General features: G+C 40.7%; 1 pseudogene; it reads left to right on the top strand.

Annotated features, from left to right (window-relative positions):
* Nucleotides 1–406: 406 nt before the first annotated feature.
* On the top strand, nucleotides 407–975 carry LOC121142255 (annotated as a pseudogene).
* The last annotated feature ends 18,926 nt before the right edge of the window (nucleotides 976–19,901 follow it).

The raw sequence follows: 19,901 nt of genomic DNA, 5'->3' as shown, positions 1-19,901 counted from the left end.
TTCAATGAAACGGCATGTGGCCAGAGTTTCTCATGACATTTGGCAAGGAGCCAGGCAGATAATAACCACTCAAATTCATATTATCTACCTTGGGTTGGTACAGGATGATGTATTTTACTCAGCAGTCTGTGAGCAGTTATGAGAAACACTGCCAGGTATGGTAACATAAACCTGTAATCTCAGCTCTTGGGAGGTAGAGGCAGGAGGACTGTGCACTCATAGGCTAGCCTGGAAAGAAAGAAAAACAGAAGTAAAGGGAAGAAAGGAGGGAGGGAAGGAGGGAGGGAGGGAGGGAGGGAGGGAGGGAGGGAGGGAGGGAGGGAGGGAGGGAGGGAGGAAGGGAGGAAGGGAGGGAGGGAGGGAGGAAAATCCTATTCCTGTAAGTGGCCTGAGGAGACCTGTGAAGATGGTTCAATACTCTCTTGACCCAGGAAACTCTATAACATCAAGCAAATCAAGAGGTTTAAATTTTTGTGTTCACATTAAGAACACCAGTGAAACTGCCCAGGCCATCAAGGATATGCATATGAAAAAACCCACCAATTATCTGAGAGATGTCTCTTTAAACTAGCCATGTGTACCCTTCTGGTGGCACAATGGTGGAGACTAGATCCACTGAAACCATACAGTGGGGCTGGACACAGTCGGTGGCCAGAAAGAGTGCTGAAAATGTACTTAAAAATGCAGAGTGGCGCTGAGCTGCCGGCTTTAGCTGTAGATTCTCTAGTCATTGAGCACATCCAGGTGGACAAAGCAATGAAGACGCTCCCGCGAACCTACGGAGCCAATGATAGGACAGACTAAGCCGTGCATGAGCCCCCCACCCCCCACCCCCGCCCCACTGAGATGATCCTCACTGAAAAGGAGCAAACTGTCCCAAAGCCAGAAGAGGAGGTTGCACAGGAGAAAATGACATCCCAGAAGAAACTCAAGAAACGAAACTTATGGCATGGGAATAAATTCAGCATAAAATGAAGGCAGATAAAAGTAAGAAAGAAGAGAGAGAGACAAAGAAAGAGAGAGAGGAAGGGAGGGAGGGAGAGAGGAAGGAAGGACGGGAGGGAGGGAGGGAGGGAGGGAGGGAGGAAGGAAGGAAGGAAGGAAGGAAGGCAGGAAGGAAGGAAGGAAGGAAAATTAAGAGGGAGAAGGGAGTTTTACATATATATCCAATTTCACAGAGTTGACAAGAAGGGGATATTATTGGGAAAATACATTAACAACTTGTAACACAAGGTGCTTAGAATTATGACATAGTAGCTAGACTATTATTATTAGGAAGCAGGCAGTCCGACTGTATACATCTCCCCCACCCACTACACACGACTTGGGCATTGTAAAATGAAGATCTGGTCTAGCCTGAAATCGGGAAAGCACTAGTCCAATTCTGAGTTAGAAACGTGCTCCCCAGAACGTCTCAGAAGTCAGGAAGGTTTTTTTCTACCTTCCACCTCCTTCCTATGTCCTGTTATTCAAAATGGATCAAGGTGCAGGCCCCTCCCAAATGTCTTATCAGAGTGTATCAGGTAACGTAAGTATACACTGCCTTAAAAAAGAAAAAGAAAAGAAACTCATCAGTGTGATGTGCTGGCTACCGTGTTTTATGTCCTGGCCATTGATCATCCCTCTATTCTCTGGAAAATAGAAGTAAGATGATGGACAGTAACAAAGGGAGAGAAGAGGAGACGTTAAATCATCTCCAAAAAGAAACAAATGTGAGAAGATTTGACAGCAACAATTTGTGAGCCAACAGGGTGGCTCACTGCCGGGAAGCGCAGTGAATCAAAATGATCAAATGATTTTATTAGTTTGGTTTTATTAGTTAGATCTATTACCTTTGTTTTTTTTTTCATGATCAGGGAAAAAACAAAGTAATTATCATCAGTTTATCAAGACAGGGCTTCATGGAACTTGTATGCCGCCGGTTCCGTGGTGTCGAGCTGTGTCTGGTGCCCTTTGAGGAGAGCTCTGCACCTCTAACTCACCCCTTCTGTAAGTGGGGCGCTGGGATGCATCCCACAACTCTCAGACAACCTCTTCACAACATGGAGAGAAACTACAGTGTGTGGCTATTGTATTTAAAAGGCATTGAAGATGGACACTGCTCAAAGCTGGGGGGGAGGGAGGGGATCTTAATTTATCTTCAAGGCCCAGACTGTAAGCATGGTGCTGCAATCACAGCAGATACCCGCCTCACATCACTGCCCTCCTCTGCAAGCCCCTGAACTTTACCAGGTGTAATCACATTCTCTGTGGGAGAGAGGGGATTCAGCTACCAGGAAGGCTAATTCTTGGGCCTGCCTTAAATGAAGGGGAACAGTCATTATAAACCATTCCAGACTACAGAGAGGCACTGGGCCATGGAAACTGCTGTAAATGGGACCGGGACAATTACCCAACGAAAGAAATATTATTATCCTAACAAATGTAGCATTTTTAATACAAAAGTGAAAAATGATGAGGGAATGATAGACAGGGCACATTTTTAAGAACTGATAATGAAGAAGAGATAGATACAGAATCTTGCTGTCATGTTTGTGTTTACCCTGAATGAATCCCATGGAGATAACTCAGGGCAGGAAAAGCGAGGATGCTGGTGGCCATTTTCCCCCTTGATGAGTAGCTGTCCTTTGCTTTAAGAAGGTCTTGAGGCAGGGCAGTAGGGGACTTAGCAGAAGCTTACTTGTTTGGCGGGGGCAGGGGGGTAGGCAGACAGGAAGGCCTTGAGTTCCAATGATCACCATCGTCATCACAAATAGTATTGCTGCACATTTGAATAATAAATGTTGGCCTTGTCCATACTGAACTGTATCTTACACCCAGTGTTATTTCAATGTGGGATTCCCAGGTATGAGAATTGTCTTTTAGTATCCCTTTTTACCATGCCACAGCCCTGTTTTTAACTGGAAGAGTGCTTGATGATAACTGAGATAATTTTTGCTAGGGACTTGTGTCGCCCTTGCCTTAGAGCAAGCAAACACCCCAGATGCAGAGGCACAACTAATCCAAACACACCCTCAAGGAGGTACACTTGGTTCACATTCAGGAGACCAAACGCTAAAGGCCTTACTCTTTTAACTCGCTAGCTAGTCTTTCCTTACATATTGTGAACAGACAGACCCAAGTGACATTATTAGCAAGCACCTGCAAAAAAGACTGACTGACGCTCATGATTGCAGAGCCTAGAGACCCTGTACCCTTCAAACCATGCTTAGTCTCCTTTCTGTTCCATCATTCCTTCAAGTAAGTTTCTAAGTCAGGGAGAAAAAAAAATAACGCCTAAAGACAGGAGAAGTTTTAGAAAATCAGGCTCAATTATACATCTGTAGCCCCATATGCACTCCACTTAGGAGGCAATGGGCTGACTACTGATGACATTTCAATGGCAAAAAAAGATTATATTATGGAAAGAGCTCCCTTTAAGCATCACACTTTCCTAACAGCTGCAGGCTCCCAAGTCAGTGTGATGTCCTTGTGGATAAGTACAGTCAGAGTACAGCAGGACACAATTCTCTAGGGCACTGACTTTGTTCTGAACTATCTGCTCTGGGGTGTTTAAGCAGCAAACAACCATTTTGATAGTCAAGAGGAATCAATTATGAGGCAGACAGTGGGGGCTGGAGAGACGCATCTGCAGTTAAGAGCTCATGCGCCCTGACAAAGGACCAGAATTCAGTTCCCAGCACCCATGCCTGGCAGTCCAGCTGACAGCTACCTGTGGCTCCAGCTTCAGGGGATCAAAAGTCTCTTGATTCCAAGGAATGGCTACCTACCTTCCCCCTACTCCCCCCCCCCAACCCGGCACACACACATACACATACACTGGCCAGGGAGGAGGAGACAGAGAGAGAGAAAAAAAAAACAGACAGACAGACACTTTTTTAAAATATGAGACAAGGTTTGTAAAGCATACTCCTGGATGTGTCTGTGACGGCATTGCCACCAGAGACAATGGGCATGTGTGTAGGAACAGGGAGGGTGTTGACAAACTGCTCTGAGCCGGGAGAGTACAGCATCCTACAGACATACAGTCCAAACACAACAAAACCAGAAGAAGCAGGAAGGCAGCTGGCACAGGCTTGCTCTTGCTCTCTGCTTCCTGACATGAGCTAAGGGGCAGCAATGTTCAGCCACTCCTTTCCACCAAGATGTTCTGTCTGTCCTTAGATCTGAACACCATGGAGCCAGCACAGCAGATACCAGGAAACAAAGTAGATCCTTCCAGATAAAAATGTTGCTTTCAGGTGTTCTGTCTCAGTGATAGGAAAGTATCATTGCAGACCAAGAAAGGGGGCATCCTATCGCCTGCTGAGAGAGCTCGGGATTTTGCTTATAGATTGATTCTCACCATGTGCACGTGTCACGCGTGGTCTTCTTCACACCGTAGGAAAGAACTGGCGTTCAGGGAAATCATGAGACTACAGCTTCACTGACAAATGTAACTGTCTTAAATTCCTCACCTAGGAATCTCAAACTTCTGCCAGCACAAAGCAAACTACATCAGGAACAATTATGAGCTTACAGGCAAGTTAAGGCTTCAGACACTTCAAGATTTTGACTAGACCCTCTTTGGCATTCTGCTTCTGTTGTTGACGAGGTATGTGCTATTAGTAAATTCATTTCTACTTTAAGCCACCTCAAAGTGAAGCCAGCGTTTAAAGTTTAAGGGCTGCATGACATGATCCATTTAACATATACTACATGTCCTGGCACATGCCTACCCAGAGTGTGCACTCAATATTTACCTGGTGTGAATCTTGTGTAATAAAGATTCTTCAGAATGAAGAACCAAAATCTGATGTAATTCTGTATGGCCTCAAAAGTCAGTAAGCACATTCTGGAAGGAAGAAAAAAGCAGCCAATCAGCTCACTCAAAACAATCCATGCTACCTAGAAAAGTCCCCCCAGAAAAGTTGGAATGAGATTTCATATTCCTCACAGTTTTTTGGAAGGATGGGGAGAGGAAAACAGCAACAACAAAAACAAAACTCTGACTCAGCCTTTAAAAAATGAGCTTTTCCACTGGATGCCTCAACAAAACGGCAAAAGACAAGTGAAGAGTAAGAAAAGGAGGAGAGGATTCAATCAGAAGAGCATTGTCGTTCTCACTTGCAAGCAATGTTGAGCTGATGTTCCTGCTTAGCAAGTGACCATCCACACAGTAACTCTGGGATTTTGATCACTGCAGCCACATCCTGATGCCTCTTTGCAGTCTGGTTGCAGGAGGAGGACAGTGTGGATGTTGACGTCAACTCTTCGAGAGAATTGACCCAAAAATGACCCTCCACTGGATGAGACTGTCACCTTATGTTCCATTGGCTGGAACTCAACTGTATGGCTTTGCACCACACAATGGGGCACAGGAAAATAAACGAGAATTATCGGAAGAGGAGTCAGCAATTCTTCACACACTGCAAAGGAGTTGAAACATAAAGAATGAAAACGGAAGTGAGGACTTTCTATGGATTCTTTTATGAGACTTAAAAATAATGTTCTGGGTTTTAGAACCTTCCAAGAAAATTTAATCCTTGTAGTATAATACAGTATAACCTGACTAGGATCTAGATATGTCTCTTTATTCTCGTTCAAGCAAATAGTTAAGAGATTTCCTATTTTTCAACAGTATTCTCCTTCATTTTAGCAGAGCTACAATATTCAATGATCTGGGGAAATAAAGAAATGTTATTTAAAACTTATTTGATCCGCTGTCCTACAAACAGGAAGGACCACACCTACACCATTCCATTTTCATGAAAACACTTTCTAAGATGTGAAATGGAGAGTCCAGTGAGCTTTAGTATGATCGACATCCCTCCAGGCCAGGAAATTCTTTCTCGTCCCTAATTTAAATTTGTGATCCTATAGCTTAAGCTCGGTTCCTTTCGGATTTCTCTTCCATACAGAAAACAGATGTTCTTTCATCCTTGCTCTAGTATGCATTCCCACATTTCTACTTTCAGCCTTGTCCAGAGCAAACTGAGGAATCCCAGAACCTCTTTCCTCAGGTCCTAAACCTAAACCATGCCATGAGATGTATTGCTCTCTTCAGAAGCCACTCCAACATTCTAGCATTCCAGTTCAGCTATCCAAAAGAAGATTTTCATAAGATATCCCAGTTAGATAAGTACCTGTTCAGAAAGCAGAGAAAAATAGTAAATTTATTTTCCAAGAAAATTCTATTCTGTCAACATTAAAATGTATTTATCCCTGGCGGCTTTCTTATCTTGCCTATGGCTACTTTTATGTGTGTCATCCTCTTAGGGAGAAACCTTGGCTCACAATCCAAGTTCTCAATTACATAGACATACTCTTCTCACTACACCCTAATGGGAGAAAACAAATATTTTCTTCATAAGTGCTGGAAATCTCTCACATGTTCACACCTGAGACACGTGGACATATGCAGTTCAATTATCTCCTTTACCGTTCTTCACAGCCCCTTTGGGAGAGAAATTTGAGGGTAACTTGCCTGTTCAGAAGTCATGCCAAAGGCAGGACGCTACTTCAAATTACCTGGTTTTGCATTTAAGGGGCACAACTGGGAGTCAGTTTTGCTTTTGAATTCACTGCCTCAGAAACCAACACAAATGTGTATCTTCATTCTCAATAGCAGCAAGATGACATGCAATTGTATTAATATAATGTATCTGGTCTGAAGAGATATTGAGTTATTTAAAGGAGGGTATCCTTTTTATTTAAATTAGAAACAAGCTTGTTCTACATGTCAATCCCAGTTCCTTCACCCTCCCCTGCTCTCCTGCTCTCCCCTCCAACAACCTTCCAATCCATTCCCATTCTGCTCCCCAGGGAGGGTGAGGCCGTCCATGGGAAATCTTCAAATTCTGTCATATAATTTGGAGCAGGGCCTACACCTCCCCCATGTGTCTAGGCTGAGAGAGTATTCCTCTATGTGGAATGGGCTCACAAAGTCCATTCATGTACTAGGGATAAATATTGATCCACTACCAGAGGCCCCACAGATTGCCCAGACATGCTAATTGACACCCACAATCAGGAGGTCTGGGCCAGTCTTATGCTGGTTTCCCAGCTATCACTTTATATGGTGGATTACATTGATAGATTTTTGTACGTTGAATCATCACTGCATCCCTGGAATGAAGCCTACTTGATCATGGTGGACAAGTTTTCTGATGTGTTCTTGGATTTGCCAGTATTTTATTGAGTATTTTTGCATCAATTTTCATGAGGGAAATTGGTCTGAAGTTCTCTTTCTTAGTTGTGTCTTTGTGTGTCTTTGGTATCAATGTTATTGAAGCCTCATAAAAAGAGTTTGGTAAAGACCCTTCTGCTTCTATCGCATGGAATACTTTGAGAAGAATTGGTATAAGCTGTTCTTTGAATTTCTGGTAAAATTCTACACTGACGCCATCTGGCCCTGGGCTTTTTTTGGTTAGGAGACTTTTGATGACTGCTTCTATTTCCTTAGGTGTTATAGGTCTATTTAAATTGCTTATCTGTTCTTGATTTAATTTTGGCAGGTGATATCTATCCAGAAAGTTGTCCATTTCCTTTAAATTTTCGAATTTTGTGGAGTACAGGTTTTCAAAGTATGACCTGATGATTCTCTGGATTTCTTCAGTTTCTGTTGTTATGTCCCCCTTTTCATTTCTGATTTTGTTATTTGCATGCTCACATTCTGCCATTTGGTGAGTTTGAATAAAGGTTTATCTATCTTGTTGATTTTCTCATAGAACCAACTCATTGTTACATTGATTCTATGTATTGTTTTCCTAGTTTCTGCTTTATTGATTTCAGCCCTCAATTTGATTATTTCCTGGCATCTACTCCTCCTGGGTGAGTTTGCTTCCTTGTGTTCTAGAGCTTTCAGTTGTGCTGTTAATTCTCTAGTGTGACTATTCTCCAGTTTCTTCATGTCGGCACTTAGTGCTATGTACTGTCCTCTTAGTACTGCTTTTAAAGTGTTCCATAACTTTGTGTATGTTGTGTCTTCATTCTCATTGAATTCTAGGAAATCTTTAATTTCTTTCTTTATAACTTCCATGACCCAGGAATGATGCAATTGTGCACTGTTCAATTTCCATGAGGTTGTAGGGTTTCTGCAATTTATATTGTTGTTGAATTCTAACTTTAAAGTATGGTGGTCTGAAAAGATACAGGGGGTTATTTCAATTGTTTTCTACCTGTTGAGGTTTGCTATGTTGCCAATATGTGGTCTGTTTTAGAGAAGGTTCCATGTGGCACTGAGAAGAAGGTATATAATTTTATGTTTGGATGGAATGTTCTATAAATGTCTGTTAATACCAATTGGGTCATAACTTCTGTTCTTTGGTTTCTTTGTTAAGTTTCTGTCTGGAGGTCCTGTCTAGTGGTGAGAGTGAGGTGTTGAAGTCTCCCACTATAAATGTGTGAAGTTTTATGTGTGATCTAAATTTTAGTAATGTTGATTTTATGAACATGGGTGCCTTTGTATTTGGGGTATAGATATTCAGAATTGAGACTTCATCCTGATGGATTTTTCCTGTGATAAATATGAAATGGCCTTCTTCATCTCTTTTGACTGATTTTAGTTTGATGTCTAATTTGTTAGATATTAGGATAGTTATACCAGCTTGTCTCTTGGATCCATTTGATTAGAAAATCTTATCCCAACCCTTAGGTCTGATGTAATGTCTTTGAAGTTGAGTTGTATTTCTTGTATGTAGCAAAAGGATGGATTCTGTCTTTGTATCCATTCTGTTAGCTTGTGACTTTTTATAGCTGAGTTAAGACCAAGATTTTGAGGGAAATGAAGGATGTATGAGTGTTTTAATTTTTGTTTGTTTTGGATTTGGTGGTGGTGGTGGTATTGTGTGTGGATTTACCCTGCTTTTTCTTTTGTTTTTGGTAAAGTGAGGATATCTATTGCCTATGTTTTTGTGAGTGTAACTAAGGTCCTGGGGTTGGAGTTTTCCTTCCAGAACTTTCTGTAGGGCTGGGTTAGTGGATATGCATTACGTATAGCTGGTTTTGTCATGGAATATCTTGTTTTCTTCATCTATAGTGATTGAAAGCTTTTCCAGTTATAGTAGTCTGGGCTGGCATCTGGTTTCTCTTAGTGTTTATAGACTATCTATCCAGGACCTTCTGGCTTTCAGAGTTTCCATGGAGAAGCCAGGTGTAATTCTGACAGGTTTGACTTTTTATGTTACTTGGTCTTATTTCTTAGCTGCTCTTAATATTCTTTCTTTTTCTGTATATTTGGGGTCTTGATTATTATGTGGCAAGGGAACTTTTTTTGTGATCCACTCTATTTGGTGTTCTGTAAGCTTCTTGTACCTTCATTGGCATGACTTTCTTTAGGTTGGGAAAGTTTTCTTCTATGATTTTGTTGAAAATATTTTCTGCTCCTTTGAGATGGTTTTCTTCACTTTCTTCTATACCTATAATACTTAGGTTTGGTCTTTTCATGGTGTCCCATATTTCCTGGATGTTTTTTGTTAGGGATTTGTTGGACTTAAGATTTTCTTTGGTTGATGAATCCATTTCTCCTAGTGTATATTCAACACCTGAGATTCTGTCTTCCATCTCTTGTATTCTGTTGGTATTGCTTATATCTGTAGCACCTGACCGCTTGCCCAGCTTTTCTATTCCCAGCCTTTTTTCAGATTGTGCTTTTTTTATTGTCTCTATTTCAGTTTTCAACCATTGCACTGTTTGAATTATTTCTTGCAATTTTCGGTTTATCTTTTTGTCCATTTGTTGCATTTTATGAATTTTTTGGTTTGTTTTCTTCCATTTCTTACAATTTTTAGTTTGCTTTTTCTTCCATTTCTTGCATTTTTTAGTTTGCTTTTTCTTCCATTTCTTGCATTTTTTGGTTTGCTTTTTCTTCCATTTCTTGTAATTTTTGGTTTGTTTTTTTCTTCCATTTCTTGTATTTTTGGTTTGTTTTTTCTTCCACTTCTTGCATTTTTTGGTTTGTTTTTTCTTCCATTTGTTTGAGGGATTTTATTATATCCTCTTTTAGGACCTCTATCAATTTCATGAAGTTGTTTTTTAGGTCATTCTATTCTGCTTCATTTTCATTGGAATGTTGGAGTCTTGCTGGTGTGGAGACTCTAGAATCTGGCGGTGTCATATTTGTTTGTCTGTTGCTGAGTGTGTTTTGTATTGTCTCTTTCCCATCTCTTTTTCTAGTGGGTGCAGAAAGAGCCCCTTTCTGGTCTGGTGGTTAGGGGAACAGAGTTCCCTTTCGGCAGGTGCCTAGCAAGTCCAATACTCTGGTAGTTCTTTTATTCCTCATCCTAGTTCTGGTCCGGTGGGTGGAGAAGAAGACCCGGAATCTGGGGTGCTTAGCCTCCCACCTGGTCCCCTGGTCCCTTTGGTGGAAGAGAAGACTTGGGATCTGGGGTGCTCCCACTGGGATGGGAAGCTCTGTGGCCATCCCCAGTCACTGTCTTTTGCTGATCTTAATATTCTTTCTTTATTCTGTTTGTTTGTGGTTTTGATTATTATGTGGTGAAGATACTTCTTTAGGCTTCTTGTACTTTAATTGGCATGTCTTTCTTTAGGTTGGAAAAGTTTTCTTCATTGATTTTGTTGAATGTGTTTTCTGCACCTTTACTTGGGTTTATTCACCTTCATCTATACCTATTCTTCTTAGGTTTGAACTTTTCACTGTGTCCCATATTTTGTGTTAGAGATTTGTTGAACTTAAGATTTTCCTTGGTCGGTGAATCTTTTCCTCCTAGTGTATATGAAATGCCTGAGATGTTCTCTTCCATCTCTTGTATTCTGTTGGTTATGCTTGTATCTGTAGTTCCTGATAGTTTACCCATCTTTTCTAATTCCAGCATTCCATCTGACTGTGCTTTTTATTGTTTCTGTTTCAACTTTCAAACCTTGCACTGTTTGAATTGTTTTTTGCAATTTTTGGTTTTCTTTTCCTCCATTTCTTAAATTTTTTATTTGCTTTTTTCTTCCATTTCTTTAAAGGGTTTTCTCATTTCCTCTTTTAGGGTCTTTATCATCTTCATGATAGAGTTCCTTCTCTTCTGCTTCATTTGTGTTGGGACGTTCAGGTCTCGCTAGTGTAGAGTTCCTAGACTCTGGTGGTATCATATTGTTTTTTCTGTTGTTGAGTGTGTTCTTGCATTGTTGTCTTCCCATCCCTCCTTTCAGTGGATGCAGGTGGGGTTTCTCACTCTCCTAATGGGTATGGGTCTAAGGTTCTCTTCTGGTGGGTCCCAGCAGGTCCAATACTCAGATGGGTTTCATAATGGGTGCAGGCAGGTCTGAGATACTCGTTCTCCAAGTGAGTGGAGGTGGGACTAGCACCATGATGTCAGCATACTCTGGATGTCTTGATCTGCCTGCTTGCAGTCCCCAGGCCAGGAGATCCCAAAGAGGGCAAGTGGAAGTTGGGCCTGAGACAGGGACCCAGGCTCACCTTTCACCTGAATGGGGCAGGGACTCAGTTGTGTATTCTTGACAGAGGAGATGATGATCTTTTTTTTCATTGTTCCTGTTGCTTTAAGTTTGTTTCTTTTTTTCTTTAAATTAGAAACAATCTTGTTTTCCATGTCAATCCCAGTTCCCTCTCACTCCCATCTTCCTCTACCCCCACCAATCCCCTATCCCATCCCTGTTTTGTTCCCCAGGGAGTGTGAAGCCTTCCATGGGGAATCTTCAAAATCTGTCACATCATTTGGAGCAGGGCCTAGGCCCACCCCCATGTGTCTAAGCTGAGAGAGTATCCCTGTATATGGAATGGATTCCCAAAGTCCATTCATACGCTAGGAATAAATACTGATCCACAACCAGAGAAAGACCTCACAGACTGCCTATACCTCCTAACCGACACCCACATTCAGGGGATCTGGATCAGTCCTATGCTGGTTTCCCAGCTATCTGTCTGGGTTCCATGAACTCCCCTTGTTCAGGTCAGCTATTGCTGTGGGTTTCTCCAGCCTGGTCCCTTTGCTCATCACTCCTCCCTTTCTGTAACTGGATTCCAGGAGATCTTCTTGATGTACATAAAAGAGAAAAGGATACTTCTTCATTTATGTTATTATTTGTGGACTATAACAGAGCTCACCAAACCTCAACTACAGTACTCTCATGATCATGGTAAGAAAATGCCCATGTGCAAACATAGAGTCTTCTTGAATAAAGGTAGCCAGTATTTCTTATTGTGCATATCTTTTTAATTATTTTTATTGCTACAAATTTTTATTTGTTTTCAGAAAAATTGTTAAGGAGCAATTATATATTAATTCCAAAAGTTGGGAGTCAGCATACTTGTGAGTTACAAGTGAGCACAGTCTATATTGTGAGTTTCAGGCCAAGCAGGCCTAGACAATGAGACCGTGTTGAGATAGAGGTAGGATGCTCCTGAGGATTCATCTGAGGTTGACCTCTAGCTTCTACAAGTATACCATACACAACATCCATATGTTCACCTACATGCATACTTGCACATAAATGTAGAAGTGTATACACACACACACACACACACACACACACACACACTGACACAAACAGGAACATACCAAGAATTAGATAAATTACCATAGATTTGATTTTCAATAAAAAGAAAAATATTTGAGTTTCACAAAAGGTTTATTTTAGGCCATACCCCTTGGGTGGACAGGAAGACTAGTATTTGTCATCAAATTTCAATCTTTGACTTAGGAGCTAGCTTTAAAGGCAGTTCCATGGACTGCAGGAATACCAAGCTATATGATGGCTGTACTTTTGCACCTACTGTATTTGATATAGTGAAAGTTCCTTTCTTTTTCCTGTCTGTTCACTGTGCTTGGCTATTGCTTTGAAATTCTGAGTTACTTGCTTTTTAGAAGTGATAAAAACATTATTTACAGCTGATGTTGAGATGCAACTTTTGCAGTGAGAGACAAATGAGGAGAAACATCATTTGGGTACCAAAGATGCTGCACTTGCTTATGGTACTGCAACAGTGAGTGTCCATGTGGGGCAGTTAGGAACCCTCCTTGGTACCTGGGTGTCTTCCGCTAGTAGAAGCATTAATACCTGAAAACAAAAGCTTATGCTACATTTGCTAATTAAGTGATTTTACCACAGGTTCTCCCCTAAATAATTATCTTTGATAGACTCTATCATTTCTGAGTCAGATAAAAATACAATTGCTTTTCCGTAAATTAAAGTTTAGCCTGGCTTCTGTTGAAAGCATAGTATCTGTTAAAAGAACACTGCCTGTCAAAAGGCCTGACATTTAATAAATTTATTCAAAGTGCTATTTTATTTTTCATTTCTGTCTCAGAAAATTCTGGAAAGGGGAAGAGAGATACAAATATCAATGATATCTTACCATAGAAAGGAGAACATATCTATACAAATACATAGCACACGCCTGCAAGAAAAACTAACTACCAAAAAGCAACATCACAGGTGACATGAGAATTGACTGTATCGTCATCTCAGGTAATAGAACCAGTCACTGCCTTGAAGATTCACAAGGCAAGCCATCTCTTGCAAGCAATTTGCCAAGAGTGGGTGGGACATAAATATATTTTATATCATATATTTATTTTTATATTGTATATCATGTTTTTTATATATAATGCATATATTACACCAATTTCTGTTTTGAATCCATGCCTTGACCAAATAAGGAAAGTTTCCATATGTTAATACATAATGGACGTATCTGAGGCTAAAAGACCCTGGGAAAACCTTGGATTTCTTAAGGAGAGGGAGAGGCCAGGCTCAGTAAGAGTTCATGGGATTTGTAAAATAGTGTTGTATCCTCCCAGAAGCACTGATGTTCTGCAGATCCAAAGCCTGATTCCTACTTTGGTTCTTTAGCTAAGAAGTCCACAAATAAATTACAAAAAGTACACATGAAGGTTAGAGTTCATCTTCCTGACTAGAGAGAGAGGGAGGGTGGGAGGGTGGGAGGGAGGGAAGGAGGGAGGGAGGGTGGGTGGGAGGGAGGGAAGGAGGAGGGGAGGGAAAGGAGAAGAGCAAAATGGCATACTATTTATTACCAAATACCCAAGCCTTAATTTAGATTGCGGTTTCAATCATTTCTTTTCTTGGTATTCCTTCTTTGGATTCAGAAAAAGAGGAACTAAACACAAAGATTTTCCCAGCCTTTCAGCAGATCCCTGGCCTAACAAGTCCCTGGTGTTTTTCCACGAACCCCGCTCTCCTTGATGGTAAAAGGGGCCAGTCTGAGGGTTGCCACTTCATGAGGTCCTAGATCATTGCGTCTTAGCCTGCGTGGTGTAAGAAAGGTCGCTGTTAATTTATGGTGGTGCTAATGTTTTCCATTCGCTGTGCACTTAGATAACAGCAGATGTCTCCTGAAACTTCCAGATTCCGCTCTGTGCCGCCTGGAATCCACGCTTTGCTGCTTTGCTCAGGATTGCCAGTGGGAGATGTAGAGAGGAGACTTCTCATGCTTCTTCTAAAAGCTGAGGGATAATGACTCAGTGAGAGTCACTTACAAAGTTCCTGGGGTCACTTCATTGTTCTGTTCACAGCAGGAGGGCGGACAAAAGTTTATCAGGAAGAAAGAAAAAGAGAGAGGGGGAAAAACACCTCAGGGTTAAGTGGAACTCAAAAGAAATTCAAATATGCTAAAATAAAGTTTTCTCTTGGGCTTTAATTTGGGTCTTTGATTTGCATTCTTCTTTAAAAATATGAAATAATGTTTTCAATAAGGCAATCCCTTTGTTGCTTTCATTTAAACCCAAACCTTTGACTTGGGGGCATTGTTAATAAAGTTAAATATTATGCTTACATTGTTAGCTTAATACTAAGAGGGAAGGGCGACTTTGTAATTGTATGATATTTCTCACTCAAGCCATTTCTTTTAATAAGTCAGTTTAAAAATTCAGCAGATAACATTAGGGCACTTCCTAGAGGAACTGCTCATTCACAAAGGGGCACAGCCTATTCAGTTCTCTAAAAACTGAGCAGTTAATGAATTCTGCTCACTGGGTTTATCCTTAAAAACTGGTTAAATGCCACCTGAAATGTGTGTTAACTAGGTGGACAGTGTCTTAGCTTTCTTACACACTGCAAGTCAGTTTACAAATAGCCAAGTTTTCTCTTGGGCTTTAATTCTCTTGGGCTAGAATTAAGCCACTGCATGCAAACAAATGCAGGTAGATAGTTGAATTCACTTGAAATTCATTTAGCAACATAGCATTAATAAAGATGTCTTAATGCTTATGGGGAATTTTTAAGATTTATGTCTTTGAAAACTTCTCTTTCGCAGGTTTGTTTTTAACATTTGTATGTATATGTCTGTGCAGAGTTAGGTGCCAGAACAAGCCAGAGAAGTTGGATGCCTTGGGGCTGTAGTCACAGGCTATTGGGAGGTGCCTGACCTGAGTACTGGGGACCAAACCCAGGTCCTCTGTGTGAGTACTAGTCACTCTTTAATCGGAGCCATCTCCCCAGCCCCAGCTGTGTAATTTCCTAACCATTCTCTCTCTTCTTCAAAGGGAATACACTAGAATGTCCTAATGTCTTCTTGCACCTCCAGGGTCCCTGAGTGAAGTCTTAGACCATTTCTACTACAGGCTACTATCTTTTCAGATTGCTTTCATGAGATGAGGATATGAGTTAAGTAATGGGGGTCACTGACTAATCAGGTAAAGGTGTTCGCCACCATGCCTGATGACCTGAGTTGAACCCCCATTGACCCACACTGCAAAAGGAGAGAACTTGACAATTTGTCCTCTCAACACCACACACATTCATACAAAATATGTTGAACATTCTTTTGTTATTTTTAAGATGAGAGGCCATGGGATAGTGGTGGCCCACGCCTTTAACCCCAGCACTCAGAAGGCAGAGGTAGGTGAGTCTCTGTGAGTTCCAGGCAAGCCTGATCTACAAAATGAGTCCCAGGCTAACCAAGGCCACATGGGGAAACTTTGTCTCAAAAAAACTAAAAAACTAAAAATAAAATAAAAAGGTGAGAGGTCACAAAAGAGATCTGGTGGATTATAGAAATAAGTTTAGAAATATTGCATGGGTATAAGTATAATATTGATCATATATATAATATTATACAGATGTGATATTATAGTATTTATACTATAAAAGCAAAATAATCTGAGAAAATTTGCATCTATAGAGACTCTGCTTTCTAAAGGGGAGACATGCTATTTATGTCCACTTATACCGATTGATGGGAAGACATGCTATTTACGTCCACTTATACTGATAATAAAAACAGACAGATAGCACAGGATATGTGAGGCCCTGGGTTTAGTCACCCCAAAAAAGAAAATGGGGAAGGAAGTTTAAGTGAGCAGAATGGATATGTAGGATGATGAAGGGAGGGATAGATAGTTAACACTGTAGGTGTTTAAAAAGCCATATGTAAACTTGCATTTTATAAACATATATATATGAATAGATATATGTATATGCATATATGTATATATATGTGTGTGTGTATATTTTTCATGTAAAAGAGTTGAATTGAAATTATTGTAAGAAGCAGAAACGTTCCTCCCAGAAGCCACACACTGCCAATGAAAACCCGGTGTCACATGTGGAACACATCCCCTTCAGTCTGGCCATGGGAATCCCAGGGGACCCTCCCACACCCGAAAACTACTGCCCCTACAAGGCACCACATCTTGATGAAATTCCCAATGCTTAAGACTCTTGGTACTGACCTGGATGGTTCTCCCATGTTGCCTAGATTTCATAGTATCAGAAGGTGTCATGCAGGTTGCCAGGCATGGTCATCAACAGTGTTATCTACCTTTGGATGCTATGAGCTGCATCACAACCATGTACGTCATGTCCATGACTACAATAGTGACACAAATGTTATAGGAATGTCTGTTACTCAGCCATGAAAGAAACATTTTGGTCATAGACCATTGCCCTGAAGTTTGGAGACCACTGCAGAAAAAGAGTAGAGAGGTTTTAGGAGCAAAACGTTGGGAAGGTCAGAATGAAACAATGACTTCTGGATGTGATAGTGCCATTGTATGCATGAACTTACAGTAACTCTGGTTGCCTACACAAGACCAATATACTCAACATTTGAGCATGGAGAGGGTGGGGCACCCAAGCTTCCATGCCCAGCTGAGGACATAGTAATAGTTAACATATGCTGGCTACATGAAATTCTCAAAGAATTAATAAAAATATTATATTTAAAATGGCAGAGATGTCTTGATTGAAGGAGTCATTATGGCACTAGAGAGAAACCTGGCACTAAGGAAATTCCAAGGAATTTACAAGGATGACCCCAGCTAAGACTAAGCATTAGTGGAGATGATACCTGAACTTCTCCTGTAATCAGATTGATGACTACCTGAATTGTCATGGAAGCAGATGCAAAGATCCACAGCTAAGCACTACCCCAGCTCCCAGAGTTCAGAGAGGAAGGAATGATAATTTGAGCAAAGGAGTCAAGACCATTTTGGGGATACCCACAGAAACAGCTGACCTGAGCTAGTGGGAGCTCACTGACTCTAGACTGACAATAGGGGAACCTGCATAGAACCAAACGATGCCCTCCATATGTGGGCAATAGTTGTGTGGCTTGGGCAGGCTATGGAGCATTAGCAATGAGACCAGGATTTATCCCTAATGCTTGAACATGCTTTTTTGGAGCCCATTCTCTTTGGAGGAGTACTCTGATCAGTCTAGATATAAGAAGGAGGCAATTAGTCCTGCCTCAAAGAGATGTGCCAGACTTCCATTGACTCCCCATGGGAAGTCTTAAGCTTTCTGAGGAATGGATGCAGCGGGGAGGAGGGAAGAGGGGCGCGAGTAGGAGCAGGAGAGGAAGTGGTATGTAACATGAGAAAGGATTGTTTTAAAATAAAAACAAAGATTTTAAAAAATGACAGCAATCTTCTGCTACATACATTCCTTTATTAACAATATGGTAGGATTAAACTGGGCAGACATCCTCACAGATAGGTACATAGTAAGTTCTGTGTCATAAGAGGAATGCAAAGGCTACTGATGCACTTGCCAGTCTGGGGTCTTCTTACTAGAAGAGGCTGTGTAAGGATTCACAGGCTTCTTGTCATCTTACTGAAAGATACAGACAATGGAAAACCCATGGTGGTCCTACAGAAATCTGTTATGTATTGAAGGTGACAGCATCTTTGATTCAGCTCTAACTCATTAAACTCAGGAAAGTTGTGGGAAACAGCCAAATTCCACTGAATTTCTCTTAGGGAGAGGAAATGGAGCAGTAGTTACTCAAGATACTTGTAAGTGGGAAATTGTGTATGACTGAAAGTGTCAAGCATCATCACGACATTAAGTATAATTTACATGTGTCTATTTGTTCCAAAGAGGTGGAGATGACCATACTTTATTCAATGAACTGCTCTGAAGAAAGTTTTTTAAACATAATTCCAAGTACACACAGAGTTGCTTTCAACGACTAGAATTAAAGAAGAGGCTTTTCTACTTATCAATTCAGGTCAACACTTACTGGTATCGGTACAGTCATTACAAGGAAAACAGAGGGTTATAAATTTCTCCACCTCCTTCATTATAGCTGCACTCAGGTCAAGTCCATAAGTGAAACAGACAAGGTTTTAGTGTAACTTCCAGTCTGGGATGGAGGTCAGTGTTATAGTATGTGATCAGCATGTGCAACGTGCCTGGGTGCAAGATCCAACACAAGAAGCAAATAAATGAAGATGAGAAGGTGGGTTCCCGTAATGTTCCTCAAATTTCTTAACTGAAATGCAATATCCTATGAGAAGAGCAAAGGTGGTTAATAATACTCTCATTAACGTCATCATTATTCATAGTTTATATTTTCTTGTTTAATTTTATTGGATACTGATCTAAATATTAAGAAGAGAGACAGAGAAGAAGTGTATGCATGGAACAAATGAATAGTTCTGAGAAACTGACAAGTGAGTAACAGAGTCTGTTGATAAAAGAATTATGCCTCTAGAACTCTGAATTTAAGGTTATGTATTAAGTGCTGTGGCCACAAAAAGTACTCTTAACTATATACATTGATGCTATTTTCAATGGCAGGTAAATGAGTGAGATTAGGGCCACAGAACTTTGACAGAATTAGTGAACTTGACAGTTAGTAGCGCGCGTGCACGCACATGTGTGCACGCATGTGTGTGTGTGAATGTTTGCATGTATGCATATCTGTCAACATGTGTGTACATGCTCCATGTGTGTGTGATATTGATTTGCTTTCTTACAAATAGATTTTGCTTTTTAAAACTTCTTATCTTGTAACTGTAAAATAAAAATTAATAGTTAATAATCTAGACATAATGTACAGTTAAGTATAAAACTAAATGTGCATAGGAAGATTTATCTTGAGTCCTTGAAAAGCAAAATCTAAGGCTGGAGAAATTGCCCAGTGGTTAAGGCATTTGCCCAGAGAGACTGAGGATGGGAATTCAGATCCCAACTAAGCACATAAAAGCTGAAGAGGGGGTGGCATGCTTGTAATCACAGAGCTGAAAGAGGAATAAACAGGGCACCCCCTAGGCAAGCTATCAAGATAGTGTGGATGAATAGGCCAACTCGATGTTCAGCAAGGGACCCTGGCTTAGGAAACAAAGACTGAGAGTGACACTATGTGACAGCTGACATCAGCCTCTGGCTGTCACACACTCATGCATACACATGTACCCACTCATGCTAACCAATAATTTACAGAGTACATTGATGATACTCATCAGTTGTTACATTTATATTAATTCAAATATTAAATCAAACCATGCTTTCTAATAGAGTGTTATTACCTTAATTATCGACTTAAAACTTTTATTTCTCAAGTAAATGATCCAGTAACACCAAGCTAATTAAATTATCAACGTTTAGACTAGTATGTCAAAGGTGAGGAAGGATCTAGAATTAGGTGATAAACAAGTGCATATGTCTATTTTGTGCTTTGAGAGCTTGACCTTGGGTTTTGATTGACT

Source organism: Mesocricetus auratus, unplaced genomic scaffold (genome assembly GCF_017639785.1).
Source record: "Mesocricetus auratus isolate SY011 unplaced genomic scaffold, BCM_Maur_2.0 Super-Scaffold_100009, whole genome shotgun sequence".
NCBI lineage: Eukaryota > Metazoa > Chordata > Mammalia > Rodentia > Cricetidae > Mesocricetus > Mesocricetus auratus.
Note: the sequence above shows the minus strand (reverse complement) of the source record. Positions and strands in the feature narration are given on the sequence as shown.